This window comes from Cyrtonyx montezumae, unplaced genomic scaffold, assembly GCF_038088225.1.
Source record: "Cyrtonyx montezumae isolate F1298 unplaced genomic scaffold, pur_monq_1.0 scaffold_2, whole genome shotgun sequence".
NCBI lineage: Eukaryota > Metazoa > Chordata > Aves > Galliformes > Odontophoridae > Cyrtonyx > Cyrtonyx montezumae.
In genome coordinates, this window is record NW_027071936.1 from 56,369,798 (window position 1) to 56,387,975 (window position 18,178).

Here is an 18,178-nt window from a genome sequence, read left to right on the forward strand (position 1 = left end):
TAGGACCATTGGTTTACACGACTTGAGTATTGTGATATTAAAATATGTTAAATACTGGATAATATTTGTGATAGTGCAAAGTAACTGTACATCTAGAAGCTTTATTTTTTTTACAATAAAATCTTTTTTAGTATTTTATAAACTATTTTGCATAGAAGATTATTTGTACAACGAAGATCAAGACGAGGAAATGCTAACTTAATTTGAATAAAGAGAGATGTTTTACATTGTATCTTGGTTGCTCAGCGTGTTTCATCTTCTTCTGAAAGCTTTTCAGTAACATAATTCCATTTATTCTCAGTATCTTTACAGTGCCAGTGGGAACATAAAATAAGTGCAGTCAGTGCACCACTAAATTGCCTTGCATTTCAGTGAATTTGTGTAAAACATCTGCTAATTAATGGAATGAATAGATTGAATGAAAGATACAAACTTTGCTTACAGGCCTTTTCTGCTTTGGTGCTTTGAATGGTTGTATTCATTTTTGGCACAGATCTGCTTCTGCATTTTTTGACTGCTTGTCACTGCTAGTCTTAACTTTTTCCAACCTGTCAAAAAGTTTTAACGTTGTGCTGTCAGGCTTTACAGTAAAACATTATTTAGATACTGCAGTTTCTGAAAAGAAAATACCGCTGTACTAACCTTCTATTTCTGGAGTTCATTCCTAGGCTGGAAGGTCTGGAGTACATACCTGTCATTTCCTGTCAGGAGTCTCAGTGTTTGCCACTAGCAAGACAGCTGTAAGTACCAGATCTCCAGTATTATGTGGTAGCACTGCGAGACTTCGGAGTTGCACTTGCATGAAAAATAGTCCAGTGTTTCTTGGAACTACAAAATCACACAAATCCCTGGCAGCTGGTTAAAAGTTTTGCTTGTGAAAGGAAAGGAAGCAGTCTGTAGGCTGAAAAGTAGATGTCAGTGTTTTTGCAACAGCTGAAAAGATCTGATACTGCCTCTAATTTAATAACATCACAGTTCCTCTGTTGGAAAAAAGTTTTACAAAAGCTAACAGCTGGAACTTTCTAGTAGTTAATATGTAACGTCTCTTTTTTCTGCTGTTAGGAAAGGTGTTGTTAATGGCCTGCCAGTGAAGCATAAAGAGTCAATCTATTATAATAGGATACTTCTGGGTAGAGCAAAAATACTTTTTGCTGGAACAGGAATGTCAGCCATAGGTGACTTATGGTCTGCTGCATTTGTTCTGTGGAAGTTTAGAGCCTGGTGAATACAGTGCTTTTCAAAATGTTAAAGATCTTGCTACTGTTTGTTCAGGAGTACAAAACTGCTGTTCAATTTCCTCTTAACTCTATGCACTGTGATTTATGCCTTCGCTTCCTTTACTTGTACTCACATGCTTTCGACCTGAGGAAGGTGATATTGTTGGCCAAAGATAGCAACCTTAAAAAGGAACAGAATGTTATACTTTGTATGCACATCTTGAAAAGCAGTAGTTTATTTCAGTAATCATATCATGCTCTGAAAAACCTTTAACTGCATTAACAAACCAGTTAAGTTACACACAGAGGCACTGGAGAGCATCTTAGTGATTCTTGGTTTACCTTTCTTTTCCTGTAGTGCATGTATACTGTAAAGCTGAAATACCTACCTCTTTCCAGCCAGTGAAGTTAAAACAAAGAGGCATTTTCAGTGCCAAATTTAAAAAATAGCAGGCTAACAGAATACAGTCCTACTCAGGATTAAGGAGATGTGTGTATTTGAAGCTTTAATTTTTCTCTCATTCATTTTCTTTTATATTATTTCCTAGTGAACACTGTGGATCTTTGTGGAAATTTTTAGCATCCTGCTCAGAAATCTTTGTATTACGATGACCAAATGTGCTCTCGCTCTTTTCCTTGCACTAATGCCAGAGGCAAAATGTGGATATCTGCCAATCACTAGACCTGTAGTTCTCCCCTTGTCAGAAATTGTTTTTAGATTTACGTATCCCAAGAGCAATTAGAAATTTGATTCTGTTCCCAGTGGGTTCTGTTGCTTGGCAAGGACTAATCTAGAATTTGTGAACCTTTTAACCTTCCAGTAGCCCCTCGTTCTGAAACCCTTGCTTTCTCTGTTGGATTTTGTGGACTCAATACAGAAAAGGGGATTTCAAAAGAGACTGTGTCACAGCCTTTGAGCTCCTCTAGCAGGGTACTACTGCCTGTTTGCAAACTTTGCTTTTGGAGAAGCATTACTGCTGAAGACTGAACGTCTTAAAGTGAAAATGGCATCTACAGTGCTGCTGTAAACGTTTAGGTTGGACTGCTAGCTATCAAGTGCTTACAGCTGGAAGGACAGTCATGCATGGAGGATAATCTGTTTTGCTCAGCAGCATTTCTTTTTGCGAGTGCTTCACACCAAAAATATGAGTGTTCTCAAACCTGCTGCCAGATTGTGGATGCTGTTTGCAGTTTGGGGGTGTTTGATAAAACACCATTTGGCAATGTGCCATACCTACCTGAGAAGGAAGTAGAGAAAACACTGGTAGGAGAAAGAAGCCTGTGTGAAGCCTGCACAGCTGGGACTGGGAAAAAGCAGGAGTTGCAGTGACAGACAGGAGGTAATGCAGGAGCAATTATTAGCACGTAGCTATTGCTGGTTGGCTTGCAGGAAAGGCTATGCAAGAGAAATTTCTAGAGATGAGTAGATGGGATCAGAAGGAGAAGAATGAGGTTTTTATGTATGTAGTAAGATGACCTGACCAGCTGCTTATGCATGTAGTAAGGATTAAGAAGACCTGACCAGCTGCTTTGCTGTGAGATCATCACTGCCTGACGTGTAAGAGGTATTTTGTATCTGCAGTCAGGTGTAGCACATCATGCCAATTTAGTATCATCTAGTGCTTCTCTCAGTGAAACTTGTGTAGAAGGTGACCTTGAAAGAGGAGCTGCTGCTATATCCTAACAATTTTCCTGCCAGCCTGAAGGTCAGCAATGAAGAGGATGTTTTGGGAATAGCAAATGTGGTCTGATAGGCCTGATGCTGCCATAAAAGTGGCTCGGCTGGGAAACAGCAGCTACCCTGTGACTTTGAAGAACAGCTGGAAACCGTGACACAGTGAGCCAGTAGTATTCTATCAGCAGATGCTCAGCCATAGCTATTGCTCATAAATATCTATAGCCAGCATGCTGAGGGGTATGAATGAGCATCACTCTGTTGGCTAGTTGCAGGCATGGCTGAAGTGCCATTATTAGCAAAGTAAAAGGCATGCTACTAATAACAAAATGGCTTTTTGGAAAGACGATGTTAACCACCGTGGTGTAGGATAATTGAACAACAGCTGATTATTTACTAAAATAGCTATCCTGCAGCTTAGAGCTGCCAACCAAGTCACCTTGTGAATTAGAATCTTGGTGTTGGTGTGTTTTTGTTGTTGCTATTGTTTTTGTAGTTTGGGTTTGTCCAGTGCAGAACTCTCTCTGTCGTTTGACACCCGCACAGTATTAAAACAAATAATGATAGTAATGTTTAGATTTTAAAGGTATTATTGTGTTCTTTAGACAATCTAATTACATTCAAATCACTTTAAAGCTTAACTTGTTTTTTATATGTGGGTATATTTTCAGTATGTACTTAGGAAAATGTTACATCATATAACCAGATGCAAGTTGAAATAACACTCCTCCAAAAAAAAAAAAGGAAAAAACCATCCTCTACTGCTTTTGTTATCATCTAGTTTACCTAGAACTGAAAATAAGAAATTGGGTAAGGAAGGAGGACAAAAAAGACAGGGATCTCCTCGAAAGACTCCAGCGGAGGGCTACAAAGATGATAAGGGGCGTGGAACACCTCCATTATGAGGAGAGGCTGAGAGACCTGGGGCTGTTCAGCCTTGAGAAAAGAAGACTGAGGGGGGATCCGATCCATGTCTAGAAATATCTAAAGAGTTGGGAGGCAAAGGGACGAGGCTGGACTCTTCTTAGCAGTGTGTGGTGATAGGATGAGGGGAAATGGCCACAAACTGAAGCATAGGAAGTTCTGTACAAACGTGTGTGGGAACTTCTTCACAGTGCAGTGACGGAGCAGTGGCACAGCTGCACAGAGAGGTGGTGGAGTCTCCTTCTCTGGAGACATTTCAGACCCACCTGGACGCCTACCTGTGCAACCTGGGCTGGGAGCTGCTTTGGCAGGGGGTTGGACTCAAATCCAGCCCCTGCAGTTCTGTGATTCTGTGACTTCACCAGGAAGGTCTTAGCATTTTTTGTGACCTGTTGCCACTGATCACAGGTAATGTTCCTGGTCTGAGACTTTAAAGGAGTATGAGAGAATGAATGTAAATCTGGCCTTCCTGGGTCTGTTTTCAAAATGTAAGGCTGTTAGATTCCTGAATTCAGACACAGCTTTAGAACTGAGCACTTGTGCTTTGTTTCCATGGCTTTTTCAGCAAGTCCAAATGGACTTAAACTCCTGTTGATAATTTTATAGGTAAGTAATTGCTACACATGAAGTCTTCCCAAAACAGCTGAGTGGCATATACAAGAGCAAGCCAAATTCAAGACAAAATAAGTGTGAAGCAAGGGGAACTGGCCTCATAGGCCATTTACTTCTGGAATCCACATTTTTCTTTGCTTTCATTGTGTTCCCCACTGTGGGTAGCTTCATTCGTATGTGGACAGCTGCATTCAATTCCTGCTGCTCACTTCATGCCCACTTACCCACCCCTCGTAATCCAGAGCAGAGGTTAATATATTCAAGCTCAGTGAGGAAAAATGTAGAAGTGTATAGGTAAGCAGAGTCCCACGTAGCTGCAAAAAAATAAAAATAAGAGATCTCCATTGCCTGTGTTCTGGAGTATGCTAGAATTTTGTATACTTGGCTTTCTTACTACAGGATTCTGTTAGCAGAGAAGTTGCTGTAGAGGTGAAACAAACACGAGAAGCATGCATGGTCGTACTTGTATAGCAGCCTTGATACAGTTTGAGCACAAGTGAGCTTTACAGGCAGATTTGAAAGAGAGAAACGTGGTAGCATGGGAAATGTGCTAGTGACAACTAAAAGGTCTTAGATGCAGCTGTTTTGTAACATGGTATTCTAATGGCTTCAGAGTGACCTGTGTTCCACTGCACTGCGAATAGATGGCTTTGTATTGGTACACTTGGGCTTGTGCTTTCTGGTCCACAGCCTTATTCATTAATCCTTACTGACATCTGTTATTGAATTTGCCTTCTCTGAACAGTTGGTTTCGATCTCTGTTATTAGATATCCATCCTTGCAAACAGATAAAAATTATCTTTAAAACACAGCCTAGTGAAAACACAAGCTATTGACGACTCAGGCATTCTTTTCTGCAAAGACAGTGCCTCTACTGTTTAAATATAGATTTAATATTTTTTTTGGTAGTTGATATTCACATGTGTGTCCAGATCTAACAGCAGTTTTGTTCTCTTGGTGAGGGAATTTTTCCTGGAAGGTTACAAAAGCCCATTAATACAAGCACACAATGCAGTGCTGAGGAGCGTGCATGCATGAACTACAAGTCTGCCAGCTTTTTGTTAGGCTCTGCAGGGGGCAGTATAGTGAAATAAAGCCTTTCAGGCCCCTTTAATGTAGTTCTGACCTTCCACGCTATAATAAACAGATGACTGGAACCAGAAAGATAGGTCATTGTGATCGCAGTTAATATTTGTAAGGACCAAAGCAGCTCTCAGCCTTTGAGGTAGAAGGGAATCATCTTAAGTGTGAAAATGTATCATCACAAGAATGGAGAGGATCAAAGGAAGGCCAGCTGGTGCTCGGACATCTTTTCATAACGTTTATTACAATGCTAGTATACACTAACCTCAATGGGAAGTCCATTCAGTTCATGTATTTTAAATAGATAATCTGTATTCTGGTGAAACAAAGAGAGCTAGAAAAAAAGCCCCTTCTCAAAAGGGGGTGGTCGACACAAATTTGCCTATGATTTAATCATACTGGTTTTCTAAAATCAGCTTAGCTTTTTCAGTGCAAGCATATGAATGTATGACATGCTTATTTTAGAAGTGGCTGAAAAAATTGTCAATTTCAGACCAGAATTTTAGCTGATTTTACTGTGTTTAACTTCCACTTCAGAATGCAGGTACTTTGAGAGCTCAGTTGCCACGCACGAAGCTAATATGCAGTAATTCAGGGAAGAACTATGCAGAACAATAATTAGGATTATATCAGCCAGGAGACGTGTACATGTTGAGTCCTGACAAAGCCAAGATTGAGACTGGCTGCTTTTGGAAAAATGCAAAAGTTTAGGCCTCCAGAGAACATCAAAGTACTGTAAGCATATAAGAAATCAGCAAAGTCAAAGTGGAAAATCAATGAAGATTGCTGTTTAGAGTTAAGACTTTTGCAGTAGATTGTTGATCGTCTGGGGCTGTGCTACCAGGTCTGTGCTAACTGGATAGGGAAAAGCAGGGGGTCTGGAGGTGAGCACTTCAGCCACAACATTTTTTCAGATGTGGAACAGTGGAGATCACTAGAATATTGAAGTTTAAACTTGAGTGTTAAATGATTTTGTCACAACTTTGAGATTTGGATTTCGGTCACTTTCTGAATTTGCTCCATTGATCCAGAAGGAGGAAAGGATCCCTTCTTTTCGAGCAGGGATGTGCTTCAAACCAACGTTAACGTTTTGTCTAAAGATTGACACTTGTGTGAGAGCTGCATTATTTATGAAGCGAAAGCCTTTGACAAGAATTTCAACAGTCAGTCTCTTAATGTTGCAAAACAGAAAATGGACAAAAGAATATTGCCTTTTCCTACGCAGAAGAAAGACAATTGTAGACAGTCACCACATCAGCTGAGTAATGACTGAAGTGTGAAAGGGGTCTGAGGGGTGCTATGGTTCTGACAGTTTCAGGAGATGCAACAACTTAGCTTCAATTCAAAAGTCATTAAAATCGTTCCGAAATTCTAAAGCTCAGGAAAAAAAAAAAAAAAAGCATTTCATTTCTTTTCCTCCAAGTAATTTGCATGTCAAATCTCTCTCTCTCCTCTCCCTCTCTTGCACGCCCTCTCGCTCCAGTCAGTGATGTCTCTCTCAGCAGCTGTCTCGTAATGAATCACTCCTGTCATCTGAAGCATATTTTTAACACTTGTGAACGTGCTCTAAAAGCAAATGCTGTTAAGCAAACAATTTGCACTGTGTCTCTGTACTCTCCTCTCATCCCCAAACCTTTCTTAATCGTGATTTTCGAAGCCGGGTCACAGGGGAGTTACATACTGGCAAATACAACCTTTTGTATTTGTGAAAGTATCATAATGCTACATCAGGTTCTCGTGTAACGCAGAGCTGTCTGACGTGCGGAAGAAGCGGAGTTGCCTGAAGCTTGAGACCTTCCCTTCATTAAGATTCATGAGTGTTGCCTTTGGTTTTGCTCATTATAGTCTGCACCCTCTCAAGATCAAACTTCAGTTTGAGTTTAGCAATTGAGTATGTGAAAGTAAAATGGTCAAACCTCAGTTTGGCTGCTGTTGCTGTCAAGTGGATTACATTATGCCGTGTTTGTTTCAGAGCAGTTATTTTACAGTCTGAAATGGAGAACGTAATCATAGATCCTTATGATAAATTGTCTTGTAATTACAATGTTCAGAGTTAACAACAAACAGACACTGACCAAAGGCTTTTGCTTTTCTCACGTCTACCTTGGGAAGGATTCTCACCGTGCCCTTAGGGCACCGAGGATTTTCACCAGGTGCCTGGTGGGACTTTGGATTCATCTAGCTACAGCCAAATTGGAACAAAGCAGTAATTTCCTCTTCTCCTGATGGATAGTAAGCGACTAGTCTGGTAATTCTAATATTTATTAGGAATACAAGGTTTTAAACTCTGGATGTGAATGGTAATTACATCAGCACACGAAGAAAATAGGAATCCTGGTAACTCAGAACTGGAAAGAACTTTATCTGCACAGCTTTTAAATACCTAAGGCCAAGTTAGCTTGGATTTTTCTAAAACTAGAGGCAGTAACCCTGAAGAATGCTTTTGACTGAAGTCCTAGTGCAAGCCTCATACAGACAGTGTTTATAAGCCATGCACTTCCACTTTGTCTTCTCATCTGGAATATGTTTTTCTTTCTTGTTGCTTTATGTCACTTTTTTTTTTAAGTTCTTGGAAGAACTCTATTAAAATAAAGCATTAAATAATCTTGAAGTCTAGGACTGTGCTGTGTAATGTATTTCTGATAAGAAGAACTCTTGATGTGGTCTGCAGTATGGGTGAGCATCTTGAGTATTCTGACTTTAGTAGTAACCTGGTTGTAGTGTTATCACTTCTGAAGCTTTGTTTTAAACAAGCTCTGTCAACCAGTATTAACATTGGCACCATTCAGCAGCTTAATTGTAAGATTTTTGCTGTTTGCAAAGTTCTGCCCTCTGATAATGTGATTAGGTAAAACTGCTAATAGAAAGAGTACTGCAGGAAAGGCCTGAAATGCTTAGAAATCAAAACATAAAAAGCATTTGAAAGTGTTCGTATCCATTATTTGTAAGGCACGTTTATGATGCTTTCAGGTAAGCTCATTTGTTTTTTGAATGTGTGGTTTGTATAAAGCATTAGAGTGCTGTCGCTCTCCCTTCTTTCTCCATGGTTTTAGGTTAAGCAATTTATTTTCTCCTCTGGGCCAAATTCCAAATGAAAAATCACTAGTAAAGTCTGATACGGATTGATTCGAAGGTGTAAGTCAGTTTGACCACACGGTGGCAGTGAGAGCCCGAGTTAATAAAGGTGAGGGAGCCCCGTGCTCCAATGGGCTGGTGCAGCTCTTGCCTGGTGAGCCAGTCAGCCTAGAATGCATTACCTTCTCGATACACACTGTAGGTGCTCGGGCTGTGGCTTTATCAGTTGTGATAGAACTCCTTTCTCTATTAGGATCACGGGAACCATTCCAAGAGTAATCAGTGAGTTGTCTGCGTTCAGAATCATTAAAGTGTTTGGAAAATGCAAGATGGAAGCTTCTGAGCTGCGGTGACCCCAAAACGAGAGAGATGTGTCAAAAATCAAGGACTTTTCAGGCACTTCTGTGTCTGAAAATGGTTCCTTTCAGATTTAGCAAATTGTACCTTGAAATAATGAACAAAAAATAAAATCTAATGCTAACATGAAAACTAAGGGCCCGGATCCTTAACATGTCATTTTCAAGGATGCCTTGAAAATGTGGAGTTTCAGTATTTGGCTGTGTGATTTTTGGCTTTGCAGGTTACTATTAGGTGCAGATGAAACATTATAGTGGGTTTTAAACCTGTTCACAGCTCTGGCAGCTGTAAAGGTATCTATAAAGTGTTATGAGAGGAACAGTGTACAACTTGGCTTTACCATTCATGGTAAGGGCTGTTATCTCTATAGTAGGTGTTACTTTGCTGTTACTCCCAGTGTCACTGCCAGAAAAGCAGCAGATTGCCCAAGCTGAAATAGGATGTGCACTTCCCTCTTGCTTCAATCACGCTTTTTCTGCTGTAGCATTTTCAACTCTGTTCAGTAGAATTCTTCCCACCGAGTCTTAAGTAACTGTAAAAGTATTTAGATGTAATTATTGAAAAACATGTTGCCTTTTCTGTTTGCTGAGTGCACATCATCTGATAAGCACGAGTACTGCGTGTAATTTTTCCCAAATAAGAGGGAGAATGCAGTTCATGACTATGAGATGACTTTAATACAACTGCCATTGCCCTCTTGTGTTCCGTGTGCTTCGTGAGATTTCTTTGAGGAAAAAGAATCATATCCAAACGGCCGTGGTTGTAGCCTGAGCAAAAATCACATCTCAAACATGTCTAAGCTTTTTCTGACATCCCATAAACAATATGCAGATCCCTTAGAACAGTGCCTCAAGTACGAATATAATCAAAAGCCTCCATAAATCAAGATCGTAACTGTTCCCCAGAAACAATGTGTTACAGATGCACTGAATCTGGTTATGATCTAATTTGAGGAAAAAAAAGTGTATATATGGATTACAAGTTATCCCTGTGCAGTGGAGAAGGAGCAACCAGTCACTGCTGCTGTTTCTGTAATGTTTTTATGATCTCCAGAGCTGTACAGTAGATGGCAGAATGGGCAGGTTAGCTCTTTAATGGCTGATATCCTTCGTTAGTAGGATACAAACGTTTCCTCATGCAGCACTTGCTTTTGACTTTTTGGTGGTTAACTTCCTTATGTGATAACTGGAGATAGAAGAAAAGAGGAACAGCCTTCTGGAAAACTATTAAAAAGTGTCCATCTGCTCCTCCCTTCATCCACTGAGCTTTATGCTCTTACGATTATCCACAAATTCTGTTAAGAGGTAATTGGCTCAAGTTCAGCTGAGCAAGATGCATGTAGGCAATTCAGGAAGTATTCAAGTACACAACTTTGGACTTCCTTGTAGAGCTTATAACCTGGTGATTGTCAGTGAACTACTGCAGCTGGTTAGCTTGGCCATCAAAAAAACCCTCTGTCCTTTTCTGTCTCTCAAGCCTCAGGACTGCTTTGTTTTTCTTTTGGAATTCAGCATTATCTATAATGGGAAATGGGGCAGGGAATTGTTAGTTCATCTTTGCCCACTGCTTTGTAAATGTAACGTATTTTTGGAAGCTGCTCGGTACAATTGCTCATACTCTCCTTGGGCAAAGGAATCTTAACATTTGTTCTCCACAGTCTGCCCGTAGCCTAGCATTCAAGGAGCTCTTGCTCCCCTTCTTTTCTCACAAGGCAACAGGATGCCTTTACTGCCAGTTCTGATTGAAGGTACTGATTCAAGGACTCGATTTATGGAGAGCTCTGAATGTGTTTGGCAGAGTTGCCATACTTTAATGCACAGTGGGAACCCTGTCTTTATGGAATTGTTCCTTGGTTGTCATGTTCATTTCCTATTTTTCACTCTTTGCAGTTTGACTTGTTCTTTTTTTAACATGCACCGCTCCTAGAGATTTGATTGATGTAAAATTCCTAAGATTAGAATTTTTAGCATCTAGGATTCTTAGTGCCTTAAGTTGCCATTAGCTAGGATAACATGAAATAACTGAAATATCGCCATATATCACAGCATATTTTACAGACTACAAGTAGGATTTGGTTGGTTTTTAAGCTCTTAGATCTCTTGCTGTGCAATATCAGTAATCTTTGCTGGTCAGTACCCATGTTGTCTGGATGGAGCTGGTCTTGGTTTTCCATTTTTTAAGCTAGTAGAGCAGGAATTATTTATGTGGCAAACAAGTCCTGAAGAGTTAATACTACTTCCCAGAAACTTCTGCTGATGTTGCTTGCTGAATCTTTTTGTTGTAATGTTTCAAAGTATCTTCTCTGATGTGGATTGTCACTGTAAAGGAATGCAAAATGGGTTACCAGGATCGGAAAACTCGCCTGTTTTAAGGCAGTGACAGAGCTCTAATCTTACAAATTAGCGTGGTATGCAGCACTTCTATGCTACAAATGAGGTTTTGCTTTTATAGTTGTTAATACCTGGCCAGATTTACACATGTAAAACTCTGTCCACCCAGAATATAAAACTGGAATATTGTATGTTAGCAGAAGTACATTTCAAGCTAAGGCAGTTTCACTTCAGACTTTGAATTGCTCCACTTCATTTCATTCTCTCAATTCTGAAAAATACTAATATAAAGTATTTCTGTTCTGTAACATCTGTCTGTAGTTCTCTTTTTCAGCGCTATATTTAAAGCTTTACGATGGAAAAGTTTATTTACAGTGGAGAGCTGCTGCAGTCTAGGCACCTAACTCTAATAATTCATTACATCCAAAAAGGAACAGCTCATCCTTTCAGAAAAGGCAGCTGGCTCATTCACTACTTGTTCTGCAGGCGCTCTTGTATTTTTCTTCATAATTTCAATTGTTATTTGACATGAGAAGATATTTTCTATCTCTTCTGTCTGTAGTTATGTAAACATCTTTGTGCACAAGAAACATACTTAGGAGCTGCAAAACAGGATGTGTGAAAACTGCCATATGCAGTGATTGAAGTTGTCGTGAATTTGGGCTCCTCTGTTATTTGGCTGTTCTTGAAAACTTTGCCCATTTTCCTGCATCCTTTTCCATTCATTTTGGAATTTCTTCTCATCTATTTAAATATCGAACAACTCTCCTAAAGTGCTGATTTAAGTCATCAAAAGTGAGCTTCAATTTCCCGTGCCTCAGATTCGGAGTGTTCAAATGCAGAGTTGATCTTGCTAAGCTGGCTCCCTTCCCTAAGCTTTCTTGAAGCCTTTTGGTTTCCCTTGTAAAGACCGAATTGCCACTTTTGGAAATGCCAGCTGATGGTGGTAGAGGTAAAAATGAAGTCCTTTTAGAATTCTGTCACAACTACAAATTGCGTGAAAGAGCAAAGACACAGACATCTGAATTTTCACGCACATTCCATAATGCCTGATTGCTTTTTTGTTTTGTTTTGTCCTAGACAAGTTCTATTTGCAAACTGAAATACAGCAATATCAGTGCCATAGGCAAAAACTTAAATGGCAGCTTTTGAAAAGTTGTCCCATTAACCTGATGAGTTTCTAATTGCAGTAAGATGTAAAAGTGGGTTTTTTTTTTCTGCACTGTGTAGAATTTTGTCATAACAGTTTTTTTTTAAAGGTACCCTGCTGTTAAAATAATTTAACTGCAGTGCTGGAGTATAATTTGTCCTATATTTCTTTTGCTTTCTCTGAGGAGTTACGTAACTTTTTCATTTCTAATGACTTTTCCTAAATATAAACTGTGATGTTGTATTACGCACCTCCTTTGGCTCCAAACCAATTAATCTGAAGTGGTTCAGGGCCAAAGAGAAGTCTAGGATGGCATTGTGGCATCGCTGGTGAAAGGTTTGTTTATGCGCTTTTTGTTTTAAATTAATGGTTCAGTGGTTAAGTCAATCTTCTGTTGAAATGGATCTTATCTTTTAAATTCATGTAATACCCTAAATTAATAGAGGATCGTTTGGGTATCTGCGTGGCCGTGCGTAACTTAGATGCTGTTTAAAATCCATTTGTATAATAGCCAAAACATTATTTTGCTTTCTGAAATCAGATAATTTTAGCCATTTAAATAACTGCTTCAATCATAAGCGGAATCAACCCAGGAAGAGATCAATCTCACCTTACCCCCACAGCAAAGCTTCCTGCCTCTAAGTACTGTCCGTCACTGCTGTCTCTCCAAATTCCTCTGGCAAAGCTCTTCCTCCTCATCATCCGACTGTCACCCTTGTGCCCCAGCTCAGCAAGGTGGTGGGGCTGGTAGCTGGCAATAGCCAGAGGCCTGGAGATCTGTTCAACTCACAGCACACATCTCTCCTGCTGTATTTTTGACACTCTGCTAGGAGGTGAATCTCTAAGCCTACAGAGTGAGGAGGTACAGATACAGGATCTGCCTTGCACTGTTTCTCCTTCCTGCTGTTTTGCAAGCTCAGAGTGCTGGCTCTTGCAGAAGCAGTACTTCTGGCCTTATTATTACTTTGTATTTTATGTGGATATATCACTGTTGTTTTCTTCACAGTTTGAGAAACACTTGACTTGAGAATGCTGTTTAGAACTTCCTTGTCTCACTGTTAGTACACTGCGTGGACTACTTTCTTCTTCACAGTGCAGTGACGGAGCACTGGCACAGCTGCACAGAGAGGTGGTGGAGTCTCCTCTGGAGATGTTGAAGACCCACCTGGATGCCTACCTGTGCAACCTGGGCTGGGGAGCTGCTTTGGCAGGGAGTTGGACTCGATGATCTCTAGAGGTCTCTTCCAACCCCTGCAGTTCTGTGATTATGGGATTTTCCTTCTGAGAAATCTCATTTAGATGTTTACATTTGAATTTAGGATGAGTAACCCAGGCTTGAAGAATTGTTTTAGAATTCTAAAATGTTAACGTTTTCATAATTCTGAAGTGACCATTTCTCCCTTTTCCCAGTCCTTTGTTCATGCACACGTTCACTACACATTCTCATATCCTTTTCAGCATGAATTGAACCCTTCTGGAGTGGTTTGCACGTAGGCCTATCACGTATACAAATCAAAGAACAAAATGCTAACGAAGAGGGGCATATTTCATTGTGTAAGAAGTTGAGTCTTAGCTCTGTTGCTGTCCAGGTGTGGATTTACTGGGTGGGGAGAGGGACTGAAGGTGCTGTTAAGATTTCCCTGTTGCTAGAAGTTGCGTATAGCTTTTGAAGACTATGCTTTGTTAAAGCAAAGGAATGGTCTGTCAGCTTGCAAATACCAAAGAAAGAATAACATTGTCATACACAGGTAACCTCAGACCACTGAGGGATGAAGGGATGGATCACTTGATGCTTCAAGGTAAATGAACTAGTAGGACACCAGACAAACAACAATAGGTAGCACTTCTTTCTTCCAGCAGAGTTCGTCCCTTTTCATGAATGCTTATGTTGCACAAGCAATTGCTGCATTGCACCGCATCAGCACTGTTCCTAATCCTGATTTGGAAACGTTAACTGATAAGTTGACAAAGCGTGACACATGCTACGCTGAAGTGTTTTCAGCTGCACTAACACAATAAATTGTAATAGCTCCAAAAGAGCCATTTCAGTTGATTGTGTCCATAAAGTACAGCCCACAGGAAATAAAAATAAAAAGACCTGTGGCCAACCTGAATAAAGTACCACCAAATCATGAAGAATAGCTTAATGGTCAGAGGGTTTTTTTTTACCCCTTCTTTGAAAAAAATACTTTGCAGAAAAAGCCCTGTAATTTTAGGAGCTTTTTCCTCTGATGAATCACAGGTCCGGTCCTGTGGCACTTACCAAATCTCCATTTCCTTCATTTCCGTATGTATAAAACTGGATGCTTCGTAGTCCTGCTGCTAAAGGAAGACTTGGCATGTATTTCAGTGTGGGTCAGTACACAGGCTGTCCCGTGCACTTCATCTTTCTCCTGCTCTTCTGGGACACGTGCCTACTGTTTATCAAGAAGACCTATGCATCATTTCCTGGACCGAGTGCAGCAGGCACAAGGTTAGCATTACTTCCTGATTTTATTCTGTATTTTTTCATTAGGAAGAACTACATCTGCTTGATGGTAATGCGAAAAACCTGCTTTCTTAGGAGGGCTGTCGATACACACTGAATTCTTGCCTCACTGAGCCCTTTAAGGTCTCAGACTAAGTAAATCAGGGTACAGCTGGACTTGATGAGACTAGCCCCTAGGTCATCCATCCTGTGCGCTGGCTGCTTTTTCCACTGCCTATATACCAATTAAAACCCATGTGGTGCTATGTGTATCCTCAGAGATCACTAATACAGATAAAGATTGCTCTCCATATGACTCTTGTGTGCCTCAGCAAGGATGTGCTTTATTGTTAAGCACCTGGAACTTCCTGAGTTACTCTTAAAGTAGACAGGAGGACAGTCCTTTCCCAGAATTTACAGCTCACTGACTAACCATAGCAAGATGACCTAGGGGAAGAGCCCTGCAGGAAAGAGTTGTACTAATTCTGAAGATGCATAATTTTTGTAACATATTTTTTTATGTTAATATTTAGTTTTTCTGCATCCTTAAGACAGTAACTTCTGTCTACAAAACTAGGTAGTTTTCCTAGAAGAAAAGAAATAAGAACTTACTGAAACATCAGTAACAAACCCAAGAAGTTGGTTATTTGCTATCAGAAATGGAATCTGCTTGATTGCTTATTTTGCTTACCTAGCAAGTGGAGATGCTAATCACAGATATTTGTGTGGCACTCGTGATCTCTGCCTTATTCTCATATAGAGGGTGGACTGCACTTAAAAGGGAAGGCAGCAAGCTGTTCAGAGGAATATCAAGTGGCAGCAACGCAGGATTGGAGCTGTGTGATAGAAATCACTCCACAAGATTTCTCTGTAAAACTAGGGAACTGGTGAAGTTATGGCTAGTTAGTTCCTAAAGGGCAGGCTGCCATTAACAGTTGCACAGCGCCAAAGAGATACTTGCACCATTGGCTCTCTGTCCAAAATGCTCCTTTTCTCTACAAGAGATACTGAACCAGCGCCTTGTGAGGCACTTTTGTCAGTTAAGGGAAGAATTCACCTCCATTCATCCTAACCTGATACTGATACTTTCTCAGACACACACTCAATACCCAGTGGCCCATTGCTTTTGATGGTCTTCAACCAGCAGAAATGCCCAACAACGAAATCATGACAGCTAAAGATGAAAGGATCCAGTCAGCCAACTTGCTGAAACATTTGCTGTGTTAGTTTTACTCCCTGTGGTACACTGGCAAACGCACTTCTGATCATCATTTGAACTTCTGGGGTCATTTGGATTCTGAGTGACTTTGGCTTCACACACAAAAGAATAGATTACACTCAGCCATCCGTTGGTTATTCATCTGATCGCTTCAAGAACGTTTATTTGTAAGGGTGCTGCCAAAATCAAATGAATTGCTTCTTGTTTTTGAGAAACTCCTTCATTTCCACTTAGAGGTGTAATTTTCTATATAAAATGAGTAACATTTTTTTCTATGTAACATATCCTAGGCTGATTTATGAATTGTTCCTCAAGTAAGACAAGCTTGTTTTACTCTTTATTTACTCAGAACAGAACACTGATGGGAGAAATGAGATGGACAAGAAGATCCACAGTCAGAGACACAACTTGCTTTATTCCCCAGCTAGCAACAGAATCTGGGCCTCTTGCATCACAGACTACTGATCTCAGGGTAAAAAACAGGAAAAAAAATGAAAAGATGGAATGCAGTTTTGATGCAGTAACTGGAACCAACATAGGAAATTGCTATGTATCAACTAAACTCAACTAAATGCAGGACATATCTTCTAGACACGTGGGTCAAGGAGATCTGAACAATCCAGACTACAAAAACAAGGCACTGAGGGGGATATAATTGCTGCTACCCTCATCGTGTTTGGGTAAATGCACCACTTCAGAGTTCTCAACAAGAAAACAGTACTGCTTGCTCATTAATTGAAGAGGCAAAACAATCCATTTCTAGCTTCAGAACGCTCTCTGTGGGTTTGGTAGTATTCAGTTATATATTTGAAGTATGGTATTCCATTCAAAACATTTTGTTAGTTATTTTTCTCATATTCCCATAGCTTTATTTCTCTGCTGCGAAGGCATTTCTCCAGCGAGCAGGTTAATGAATGAGATGTACTTGCCAGACCTGTGACACTGGTATTATCCGTGATGTTTATGACAAAAAAAACACCCAAACAAATCCAGTGAAGAAAAAGCCATTTGTTTTGTGCCCTCTGAGAACGAAAGGAGAAAAAAAAAAATCAATTATTTGCCAAATAGAAAAAAGGAAAAGGTATTACAGGAATCAGAGTGAGAAAAAAAAATCAGATGTTGAAATTAAGATTTATTTTGATAGGATGCTGGAACATGCTTTTTTCATTATCTCTACACCATATTCACTGAAAGTGAACTCGTGTTTCATGTGTACGCTTAATACCCGATGAAGAGTCTGCAAGAGCCAAGAAAGGGTGGAGTGAGGTGATCAGCCTGAGGTGATTTTCAGACAAAATACAATTCTCACATTAACAACGGCACTCCTAAAACAATACTTTTTTTTTTTTTTTAAAGCAAGCAATACAACAGTTTTGCTATGCTCTGCATGGAATTCCCATTACAGACGTGAAATTCTGACACGAGGCAGAAGGGCTCGTGCCTCAATCCCTCTGCCGTTCCCCATCTCCGTGAAGAGCTGCGCTGCTGGGGCCTAGAGCGTTTCCAGCGGCGTGGGGCTGCTGTGTGGAAGTTGCTCTCCCTGCTGTTTATAAGCTCCGTACAGCGCTGGAAGGGCACGGAGAGGTGCCGGGTCGGGCAGGGCAGCGCCGCGCACCTGTTGCACTGCCCGCAGCCCTTGGTGTGCTGCAGGGGTGCACCTGGAGCTGCCAGGCTCCGGGTCTGAGAAGCAGGAGAGCGTGAATCGCTTTTCGTTTATTTCATCTTAACAGCTCGTAAGATGTCCTCCTCGCCGGGGCTGAAAGCCACTGCAATATGCCCTCAGGCCAATATCCATTCTCCTGTTAGAATCTTTCCCCCTTCTTCGGAGAGACGAAAAAACCCGTTTCCCCCCCCCGAAAAGCACGCCCTGCCAGCCTGGCTGGAGAGCAAGGAATAAAAGGCGACAGCTCGAGCACAAAGCCGCACCCAAGGGCCGCCGCACCGCGCGGCTCCGCTAGGGGAGGGGCGCGGGGGGCGGTGCAGTGCCGTCCCCCGCCCGCTCCACCTGCTGCCGCTGCGCCAGTAGCCGGCTGGGGGCAGCGCCCGCCCCGTCCCCGCGGGGCTCCTTT